The sequence below is a fragment of the Trichechus manatus genome, unplaced genomic scaffold, assembly GCF_000243295.1.
Source record: "Trichechus manatus latirostris isolate Lorelei unplaced genomic scaffold, TriManLat1.0 scaffold00097, whole genome shotgun sequence".
Taxonomy (NCBI): domain Eukaryota; kingdom Metazoa; phylum Chordata; class Mammalia; order Sirenia; family Trichechidae; genus Trichechus; species Trichechus manatus.
Genome location: NW_004444033.1, coordinates 2,380,097 through 2,391,664, shown reverse-complemented (window position 1 = coordinate 2,391,664; position 11,568 = coordinate 2,380,097).

Below are 11,568 nucleotides of genomic sequence, written 5' to 3'. Positions count from 1 at the left end.
CAGCTGCAGCATCCACAGCAAGCAAAAGCCCATGAGCCTTGCTAGCAAGTCCACTTATATTCGATGCAGGCCACACCATCGTGGAGGTGATCACATTATATTAGATCTCATCATGGAAGTGATCACAATATCATATGACTGACAAACTACACCATAACTGCCAAATCACTGAGAATCATGGCCCAGCCAAGTTGACACACAACCTTAATGATGACAGTCCACCCTTTGTCAACTTGGCACCTGTACACATCTCCTTAAACTATACATAATCTCTGAATAAAGACAATTATAAAGTCATAGTTGTGCCTAACGTGATGCAACTAACATATATACAACTGAAAATACACTAGCCATGTTGACATATTTTATAAGTGAAGAAAACAAAAATATTCGATGCACACATACAAGGCAGAAATACCCGTAACAATTACAGTCCTCATTTCTGCATCACAACCTTAAAGATCACACCACGTAACCTAACATTTTCACAGGTTCCAGGGATTAGGGCATAAATTTTTTTGGTCGGGGGCGGGGGGGGGGATCATTAGTTTGCCTACCACAGTATACATTTTGGAAATTTTCTATCTGGAAAAAACTTTGGCAAAATTAAGGATGGAAAATAAAAATTCTTCCTAACTTCTTCATAATGAAGCCTTCAGGTACTGCTGAATGAATCCTAGTAATATTCATTTTCATGGGACGTCAGCAACACTGATTCTTATGGGTGAATTAATTCGCATGGGAGAATTGGTGTCTCTCCAAATATATGTCAACAGAAAACTTATTTAAGGTACCCTATAGTAGAAGGTGCAGTTCATGACTGGTGGTGGAGGAAGGAAATTATCACTGCTCATAGACGGAAACCAAAACCAAAACCAAACCCAATGCCATCAAGTCAATTCCAACTCATAGCGACCCTATGGGACAGAGTAGAACTGCCCCATAGGGTTTCCAAGGAGCACCTGGTGGGTTTGAACTGCCAACCTTTTGGTTAGCAGTTGAACTCTTAACCACTACACCACCAGGGTTTCCAAAGCTGGTAATTCTCTCTTCTATGTGTTCTTTAGACTTACGCTGAGCCCCTGCATCCATCTATTTATCTAGAAGAATTTAAATTCTGTTTTGGCTATGGCACCATGTTGGGCACTGTGGTAGATGCAGAAAGATAGAACATGATCCTGTCCTCAGATTGCTTCCAGTCTTATTAAGCAGATGAGACACACCCTGAAAATCTGCAAAACAGCACTAAAGACTTAAGGATCAAGTGTACCAATTATAACGAGGTTGGATTTTACATATACCAGAACCCAAAATGACAGTGGCTTAAGCAGTAGAGTTCATTTCTTACTCTAGTGAAAGAAGTCTGAATGTAGGCAGTCAAGGCCTCCACAAAGAGGTCAGAAACCCAATCTCCAGTTTTTCCTGCTCACCATCCCCAGCATGCGGCTTCCACGTCATGGTCCAAGATGGCTGCTAGAGATCCCACTTTCACATTCATATTCCAGGAAGAAAGAAGTGGTGAAGAAGAGCGCACACCCTCTCTTTGAGGAAACTTCTTAAAAGTCACATAAAACACATCAACTTATAGCTAATTACTTATATCAAGTCACAAAGCCGATTTCACTGAAATCTAATTGTCCAGAACTTAGTCATATGGCCAGCTTCAATGCTAGGAAGGCTGGCAAATGTAGTCTTTTAGCTGGGGCAGAAGGAGCAATGTACCCACTAAAAGTCAGGATTCTGTTGTCAGGAGAGAAGGGGACAATGAGAATGGAATGTTGAGAGGCAACCAGGAGTCTCTGGCATACTAAATGCCATGGGCAGAACATCCTTCTAGAGGTCAGGGCAAGAGAAGATCCGGGTGGGCTTTAGGAGTCCAAAGGCTCCATGGAGAAGAAGGGGTCAGAGCTAGAGATCAGAAGAGGATAAGAGTTCGATGAGCAGAGAGGAGGGGAGAGAGCGTTGTAGGTGGAAGGATCAATTTTCCACATTGTCAAATACCAAGAGATGGATGACACCAAAAGCACAAGAGACAAAAAAAAAAAAAAGAAAAAAGATAAATTGGACTATATAAAAATTAAAACTTTCGTGCAGCAAAGGTTACCATCAAGAAAGTGAAAGACAATCTACAGAATGGGAGAAAATATTTGCAAATCATATATATCTGATAAGGGTCTAAACCCATTGTCATCTAGTTGATTCTGACTCATAGTGACCCTATATGATAGAGTAGAACTGCCCCATATGGTTTCCAAGGAGCAGCTGGTGGATTTGAACTGCTGGCCTTTTGGTTAGCAGCTGATTGCTTAACCACTGTGACACCAGGGCTCCTGATAAGGGTTTAGTATCCAGAATATACAAGGAAGTCTTATAATTCAACAATAAAAAGACAAATAACCCAATTTAAAATGGGCAAAGGATTTAAATAGACATTTCTCCAGAGAAGATACACAAATGGCCAATAAGCACATGAAAAGGTGCTCAATATCATTAGTCATTAGGGAAATGCAAATCAAAACCACAATGAGATACCACTTCATACCCACTAGGATGGCTATATACAAAAGACAGATAATAACAAGTGTGGGTGAGGATGTGGAGAAATTCGAACCCTCATACATTGCTGAGGAGAATGTAAAATGGTACAACTGCTGTGGAAACTAATTTGGTAATTGCTTAAAAAGTTAGACATAGAGTTACCATATGACCCAGCAATTCCACTCCTAGGTATATACTCAAGAGAAATGAAAACATATGTCCACACAAAAACTTGTACATCAATGTCCATAGCAACGTTATTCACAATAGCCCAGAAGTGGAATCTACCCAAATGTTTGTCAATTGATAAATGGATTAACAAATTATGGTATATCTATACAATGGAATACTATTTATCCATAAAAAGTAATGAACTATTGACACATGCTATAACAGATGAACCCTGAAAACATTATACTAAGTGAAAGAAGCCAGACATAAAAGGCCCCATATTGTATGATTCCTGCTTGTACGAAATGTCTAGAATAGGCAAATCCATATAGATAGTTGCCAGGAGCTGGTACTGCTGGTGGTAGGGTGGAAGGGGAACATGGGGGAGTGGCTGCTAATGGGTAGTGGATTTTTTGGAGGGGTGAAGAAAATGTTCTGAAATTAGATAGTGATGATGGTTGCACCACTCTGAATATACTAAAAACTCTAAAAACCATTGAATTGTACACTTTAAACAGGTGAACTTTGTGGTATGTGAATTGTCCCTCAATACAGCTACTAAAAATGTACTAAGAAAAGACCAAGTAGGCAAAAATGGGTGGTGTATAATTAGAGGACATGAAGAAGGGAATAGAAAAGTACCTCCTGTTAGTTGTCATCCCTGGGTTCTTCTGCAGGCTGCAGTGGTCACCCCTTCTTTCCCATGCATGGGGTCTCTCTTCCTCTCCCCCTCTCCCTCCCCACTGCAATCAGCAGGATGCTCACTATGTGAGGCTGGCTCTGACCCTGGCAGAGATGGTAGTTCTATCCCCTGCGGAGATGAAAGGGAGAATGTGCTGATGGAAATAGAGAATGGAATAGAATTCACACCCTCGACTCCTGAGGCTGTCCCTACACCAGAGGCACCTCTGGCCCTGGGGAACAAATATCTTTGCAAGATCCTGGCCTTGGTGGCATCAGGAGAGGAGCTCCTGAGTCTGACCCATCCGTGTGGCCCACCACGCTTTACCCATTTGTTTGGAGAACAGGTCTTGGGGTGGGAACATTGCAGCTGCCTGTATTCTTCATCTCCACGAGAACTAGCAGAGTCCTCCCTCCTCCCCTTGCTAGGTTGTGCTCTGGGCCATTGATCTAGTTACCTCCCCTTTTGTCCCCTTTGACAGAGCAGTTCTCATTAACACACACTCTGATATCTCCTTTACAGCCACATGACTTTACTCTTGATCTTTTCCTGTTCCTTTTCTTTATCTTTTTAATTATTTATTGTTGTTGAAAATATACACAGCAAAATATACACCAATTCAACAATTTCTACATGTACAATTCAGTGACATTGATTGCAGTCTTCAAGTTGTGCAACAATTCTCACCCTCCTTCTCCAAACTGTTTCTCCCTCATTAACATAAACTCACTGCCCCCTAAGCTTCCTATCTAACCTTTCAAGTTGCTGTTGTCAATTTGATCTCATATACACCTACTCGCTTATCAACTGTCTCTTTATCCAACTTTTTGCATTTACCGCAATAGCAAAAAATCTACTGTCTGTCTATTTTGTGCATTAATGACATATGTCTGCCAGTAACCCTTTCATGGCTGGTGGGAATATAAAGCCTGCCTACATTTTCCACCTCTTGGGTCCAGAGGGACAAATATGTCCCACATAATATTTTGTGATCTGTTGTGGTCATCTCCCAATTTTGCTTAATGCTGACTCTTGCATAATGACCTGGTCTTTGGAACGTACCCAAGTTGATAAGTGAGGAGTGGATATAGACAGTTCTTTAAGAGCACAATGCTCAAGCCAGACATTCTTTACTAGTTAGGCTAAACTATTGTTTGCTTTAAAGACTTCAGGGGATATTTTTGGTTTAAGGTTTAAAGATTATCTCAGGGCCATAGTTTTGGAGGTTCATCCAGCTTCAATGGTTCCAGAAAGTCTGGATTCCATGAGAATTTTAAATTATGTTCTGCATTTTTTTTCTTTTTGATTAGGATTATTCTGTAGACTCTCTGACTGTGTGGCAGAAACCAAGGTACTGGGAATACCCATCCTCACACTGCTGTAAGATTAGGCCTTGCTATTTCACCAGTTCTAGTAGGTCTTTATAAACATTGCAGGTTGGATCAGGCCCCCTGCATTACACTGAGTAACTCATGTCTGCCCCTATGGGCTTCCTGCCCATGGTCATGGGTTCCTGGGGTCTAGTTAGTGGGAGATGCATGAAGTTGAGTCTGAGATGGCAGAGCCATTGGAAAAAAAAAAAAAAAATAGCATCCCCACTGTCACAGCCAAGAGGAGTTCAAGGAAACATGATGACCACATGTATATGGTATCCTGGGTGGGATCCTGGGAAAGCAAAAAGGACATTAGTAAAAACTAAGGATATCTGAATAAAGTATGGACTTTCATTAATAATAATATGTCAATATTGTTCATTAATTGTGACAAATGTACCATACTAATGTAAGATATTCATAATAGGGAAAACTAGGTACCAGGTATATAGAAACTCTCTGTATTAGCTTTGAGATTTTTCTATAAATCTAAAACTATTCTAAAATAAAAATTTATTCAATCCTCTCTCCTCACAAAAAAAAAAAGATACTGTTCCCGCCCTCATCGTAACATTCAGCTCTGGCCTGGTGAACCATTTTAAATGGAGAGTGTCATCCAATATGCCTCCTTTGAAGGATAGTTATCAGATACCATCTGTCTCATCAGTATAGTCTGGAAAAGTTCCACTTACCTGTCTCTAAGGGATAGAGTTTTAAAGTCCTGGGTGGGAGAGGAAGATGAGACGACTAGAGCAAGAATGAGGGCTTCAAGGGCAGTAAGTGAGCCTGAAACCACCCTGGGCCATGTCCAAATGGCCATTGGTGAAGGATCAATCCATGAAGACATCATCTCAGACAGCTGAGGTAAATTTTGCAGCCAGGACAGAGCCAAAAGTCAGGAGCTGAAAGTGTAGTCTGTCTTTAGCCAAACATGGGAGTTTACTCTGACAATGAACCAGGGATGAAGATGTGCAAGCCAGGGAAACTGGTCAATCAGGAGTGAATTTAGGATCCTGGAGGCCCAGAAGAGCACTGGTGGCACAGTGTTTAAGGACTTGGCTGTTAACCAAAAGGTCAGCAGTTCGAATCCACCAGCTGTTCCTTAGAAACCCTATGGGACAGTTCTACTGTGTCCTATAGGGTCGCTATGAGTCAGAATCAACTCAATGGCAATAGGTTTGATTTTTTTGGTTTTGGGGGCCCAGGACTCTGTCTGCTCAAGGGGCAGCACACTTCATGTGGCTGACTGCTAAATGAAGGCAGTCAGGCTAGACAAGCTGTCTCTAGAGCTACTGCCCACCCCTTCAGAGGGCACTGTTGAGAAAAAAGAGAGATTGAAGAGGCACAGGAAGGGGAGAGAAATGACTCATCGACTAGTCCTACTCTTCAAGCTATGACTTCGGTTTTCCCAGGATATGCTTACACATGCAGTGTAGTGGGGTGGATAGTTGTTGTTGTGTGCCGCTGAGTCTATTCTGACTTACAGCGACCCTATAGGACAGAGTAGAAACTTTATGGAGTTGGATAGTGTCTTAGTTATCTAGTGCTGCTATAAAGAAATACCACAAGTGGATGGCTTTAACAAACAGAAACTTCTTCTCTCACAGTTTAGGAGGCTAGAAGTCCAAATTCAGGGTGCTAGCTCCAGGGGAAGGCTGTCTCTGTCGACTCTGGGGGAAGGTCTTTGTCCTCAATCTTCCCCTGGTCTAGGGCTTCTCAGTGCAGGGACCCCAGGTCCAAAGGACATGCTCCACTCCTGGCTCTTCTGGCTTGGTGGTAATGAGGTCCCTGTCCTTTGCTCGTGTCTCTCTTTTATATCTCAAAAGAATTGACTCAAGATACAACCTAATCCTGTAGATTGAGTCCTGCCTCATTAACACAACTGCCTCTAATCCTGTCTCACTAACATCATAGAGGTCAGGATTTCCAACACATAGGGTAATCACATCAGATCATAAAATAGTGGACAGCCACACAGTACTGGGAGTCATGGCCTAGCCAAGCTGACACACATTTTGGGGGGACACAATTTAATCTGTAACAGATAGTGTACCCCCAAAATTCATGTTCACCCAGAACCTCAGAATGTGATCTTAGACCCAGGGTCCCTGCACTGAGAATCTTCTAGACCCAGGAGACAGAGAGAGCTGTAACACTGGAGATGGCATGTGATGGCACCAGACAGTGCAAGCAGTGAGAGCCAGGAGGCCAGCGTGTGATGGCTGCGGTGGGCTCACTGACCCATGGAGCAAGAAAGCTGAGTGCCTTCTGGAGGAGGCTTGCTGGTGGAGTGGGGTGCCTTTGGGCACTTGATGGCAGAGCCAAAAGAGCTGTAGCACTTGCCTGAGCAGGGCCTGGCAGCAGAGGCCAGGCCTGAGGGTGGGCTAGTGGCAGAGGCCAAGCATGACCTGCCAGCCAGCATGACCAAAAATAAGCTGAGAGATGTATTGGTTGGAAGCTGTCCTGATTGACTAACTGTATCCTGAGTTGTTCGTGTTACTTCCAAGTTGATCCTGAACCCAAAAGTGCAGATTTTTCTTCCGAAAGATTGCTCCACGGTTCCATAGGATGTGCTCAATCTCTCTTCTTCTCTAGCAGGTTACTTTTCCGGCATCTCCAAACAGAGGAGCCTCTTTGTAGGTCCTTGTTCTGTTTGATCACTGTGGCATTGCCACTCTTAACCATTCCTTCCTGAAACTTCTCTCCTAGGGAGCAGTAGCTCTCTGCTTACTCCTGTGACTACTCCCTCTCTTCTTAGCTTTGTGACTTGTCTCTTCTTCCGCTACTCCACTAAAAAAATTTGCTGTTCACTTGAGTTCTGTATTTGGTCTTCACTTATTGTTGTTGTTGTTGCCGTCAAGTTGATTCCGACTCATAGTGACCCCATGTGTACAGAGTAGAATTGCTCCATAGGATTTTCAAGGCTGTGGCCTTTCAGAAGCAAATAGCCAAGCATGTCTTCTGAGGTGCCTCTGGGTGTATTTGAACTGCCAACCTTTCGGCAAGCACTTAACCCTTTGCCTTCCCTTACAACTCTACAACTTTCATGGGTAGACATCCAGTTTCCTTACTTTGTCACCCACCCATATGATGCCCAAGTCCATATCCCCACTGATGCCTCTCCCTTGAGCCCAGCCTCATATAGCTAAGGCCATGTTTCCATCTGGGGTATCAGGCACTTCTGACAGTGTGCCCCAAGTTCTGTGTTAATTGATCTCTTCCCTTGGCTACAGTCAGACTAACTTGTCTCTTTCAAAATGAAGAATTCGTGCAGTGTTTTTATTAGGATTCAAAAGATAGACATTGAGCAATTTTGGAGGAAGTAAGAAAAAACCCAAAGAATTATGACTGGTGGCAATGCAGGAATTACCCAGTCACTAGACTAACAAAGCTTGTCTACACTAACTTTTAGTATGATACTAGGGAGCCCTGGCAAAGATGGCGGGGTAGTCAGATGGCTTCCTATGTCCCTCTTACAGCAAAGACCTGAAAAAACAAGTGAATTGATTGTATATGAATATCTAGGAGCCCTGACCAAGGCAAAGTTGAGGAATCAGACTGAGTGATGGGGGAGAGAGAGACAGTTCGGAAGCAGCGAGGAGTTGCCTGACCTGACCCGGTGGGAGCCGCAACGTTTCAGCCTGGATTGGCTCAGGGTGCACAGTGAGGCGGGCATACAGCTCTGCTCACTTGCTCAGGAGGCACTTTCCACATCGAGAGAGATCCAGCAGAGATCTACTTGGACACTTTGAACGAGTGAAAAGGAGCACCCAAGTGGCTAAAGGTAAGTACTTGCGTGTGGCCTTTCGCGGGGATTTAAAAAAAAAAAATCCATTTGGAAAACACCTCTCCCCCCTTTACCTCCTCTCTCCCCGCTCTGCACCTGGTCCAGCTGGCTTCACTGATCTGTGAGTCCCCTGGGCCGGAAATAGATCCCATAAGGCACCCTGACCCATTCTCCTGGCCTTGGAGAGGGAACAAATTAACAAACAGGGAAAAAATAAGCTACCAGCTCCCCTAAGCCAGGAACTCAGGGTTGGCACAGTTCCTCTGCCTAGGCACAGGCATAAGGGGTCCGCAGACTTTGAGTGCCTTCCACCCCTGTATAGACTTGTGTGGACCCATCTCAACAGCGTAAGCCCTCACTACCACAGTACAGCAGGGTAAATACCTGAAGTCTAACTTCAACGGTTTCAGCTGTGAAGTGGCAGGTTTGTGACACTTGACACTGCTCTGCCCTTTAAGTAGGCACCTTACCTGTCTGCATCAGGGGCTTCAGCACTGGTAGCTCCACCAATGCCACAAAGCCACCTGCTACAGGGGTCCAAGAATAAGTGGTGCCCCCAGTCCTTACAGCCAACAGAGTATGGTGCTCATAGTCCAGCTGCAGAACTCACCTACCTATTCGCTCTAGGGAACAGGGACATGCTTTCCTTTCAGACACTCAGGGGCAGCTAACAGCCTCCTGCCTTGCTCAGTGCATGACCCCCTACTGCAGCCAGATACCTGCACTTACACCAATCACCAGTGCCTCTCTAAGACTGTAGGTGAGAGCCTGCACCACACACTTGGTGATCGAGTGCCAGGACACCTGAGCTGAATCCATACGGGAAAATTTAACGGACTCCTGGGCACACATACTTAGTTACAGACCTAACTACCTAGTGACAGGACGTTAAAGCTTCAAAGGTGCCAAAAATCAAACTAGTGCACACGAGCAGCCTATTTGACCACATCAAAACAAAACAAAACAAGAAGCTAGGACACACTGAACAAATATAAAATAAAATTATAATAACTTATTGATGGGTCAGAGACAACAGTCAATATCAAATCACATAAAGAGGCAGTCCATGATGGCTTCAGCAAGCTCCCAAAATAAAGAATCAGTAATTTTTCTGGAGGAAGAGAATTTCTTGGAACTACTGGAGGCAGAATACAAAAGATTAATATACAAAACTCTTCAAGAAATTAGAAAGAAAATGCGACAAAATGCACAGAAAGCCAAAGAACATACAGACAAAGCAGTAGCAGAACTTAAAAAGGTTATTCAAGAGCATAATGACAAATTTAATAGGCTGCAAGAATCCATAGAGAGACAGCAATCAGAAATCCAGAATACAATTTCAGAATTAGACAACTCAATAGAAAGTCATAAGAGCAGAATTGAGGCAGTGGAAGTCAGAATTAGTGACACTGAAGATAAAGCACTTGACACCAACTTATTTGAGGAAAAATCAGATAAAAGAATTTTAAAAAATGAAACTCTAAGAGTTATGTGGGACTCTATCAAGAGAAATAACCTACGAGTGATTGGAGTACCAGAACAGGGGCGGATAACAGAAAATACAGAGAGAATTGTTGAAGATTTGTTGACAGAAAACTTCCCTGATATTATGAAAGATGAGAAGATACCTATCCAAGATGCTCATCGAACACAACATAAGGTAGATCCCAAAAGAAAGTCACCAAGACATATTATCATCAAACTTGCCAAAACCAAAGATAAAGAGAGAATTTTAAGAGCGGCTAGGGATAAAAAGGAGAGTCAATTAGAATAAACTTGGACTACTCAGCAGAAACCATGCAGGCAAGAAAGCAATGGGATGACATATACAAAGCACTGAAGGAAAAAAATTGCCAGCCAAGAATTATATATCTAGCAAAACTGTCCTTCAGATATGATGGCAAAATTAGGACATTTCCAGATAAACAGAAGCTTAGGGAATTTGCAAAACCAAACCGAAATTACAAGAAATACTAAAGGGAGTCCTCTGGATAGAAAATCAGTAACATCAGATAACAACCTAAGACTAGAACACAGGACAGAGCAACCAAATATCAACTCAGATAGGTTAGTCACAAAAATAAATCAAAGTGAAAACACTGGAAATAGGAAAACAGAGATGTCAATATGTAAAAAATGACGATATTAAAACAAAAAAGAGGGACTTAAAAAATGTAGACATAGATTTTTCATATGCGGGGAAGTCAAGGCGATATAAAGAAATAAAAGACTGGTATAAACTTAGAAAAATGTGGGTAAATATTAAGGTAACCACAAAGGAAACTAACAATACTACAAATCAAAATAAAAAACTGGAAAAATATAAAGACTCAGCAAACACAAAATCAACAACAATGAAAAAAATGAAAAGAAAGTACCTAAAGAAAAATGACTCAGCACAGAAAATTAAGGGGAACAAAGAAACTGAACACATAAAAAAAGACTTCAAAATCACAGCACTAAACTCATACCTATCAATAATTATACTGAATGTAAATGGACTAAATGCACCAATAAAGAGACAGAGAGTGGCAGATTGGATTAAAAAAACACGATCCGTCTATATGCTGCCTACAAGAGATATACCTTAGACTTAAAGACACAAACAAGGTAAAACTCAAAGGATGGAAAAAAATATATCAAGAAACCACACTCAAAAAAAAGTAGGAGTGGCAATATTAATTTCTGACAAAATAGACTTTAAAGTAAAATCCACCACAAAGGAAAAGGAAGGACACTATATAATGACTAAAGGGTCAATACACCAGGACATAACTATAATAAATATTTAAACACCCAACGATAGGGCTCCAAAATACATAAAAGAAACTCTAACAGCATTGAAAAGAGAGATAGACAGCTCCACAATAGTAGTAGGAGACTTCAATACGCTACTTTCAGTGAAGAACAGAACATCCAGAAAGAAGCTCAACAAAGACACAGAAGAGCTAAATGCTACAATCAACCAACTTGATCTCATAGACATATACCGAACACTCCACCCAACAGCAGCCAAG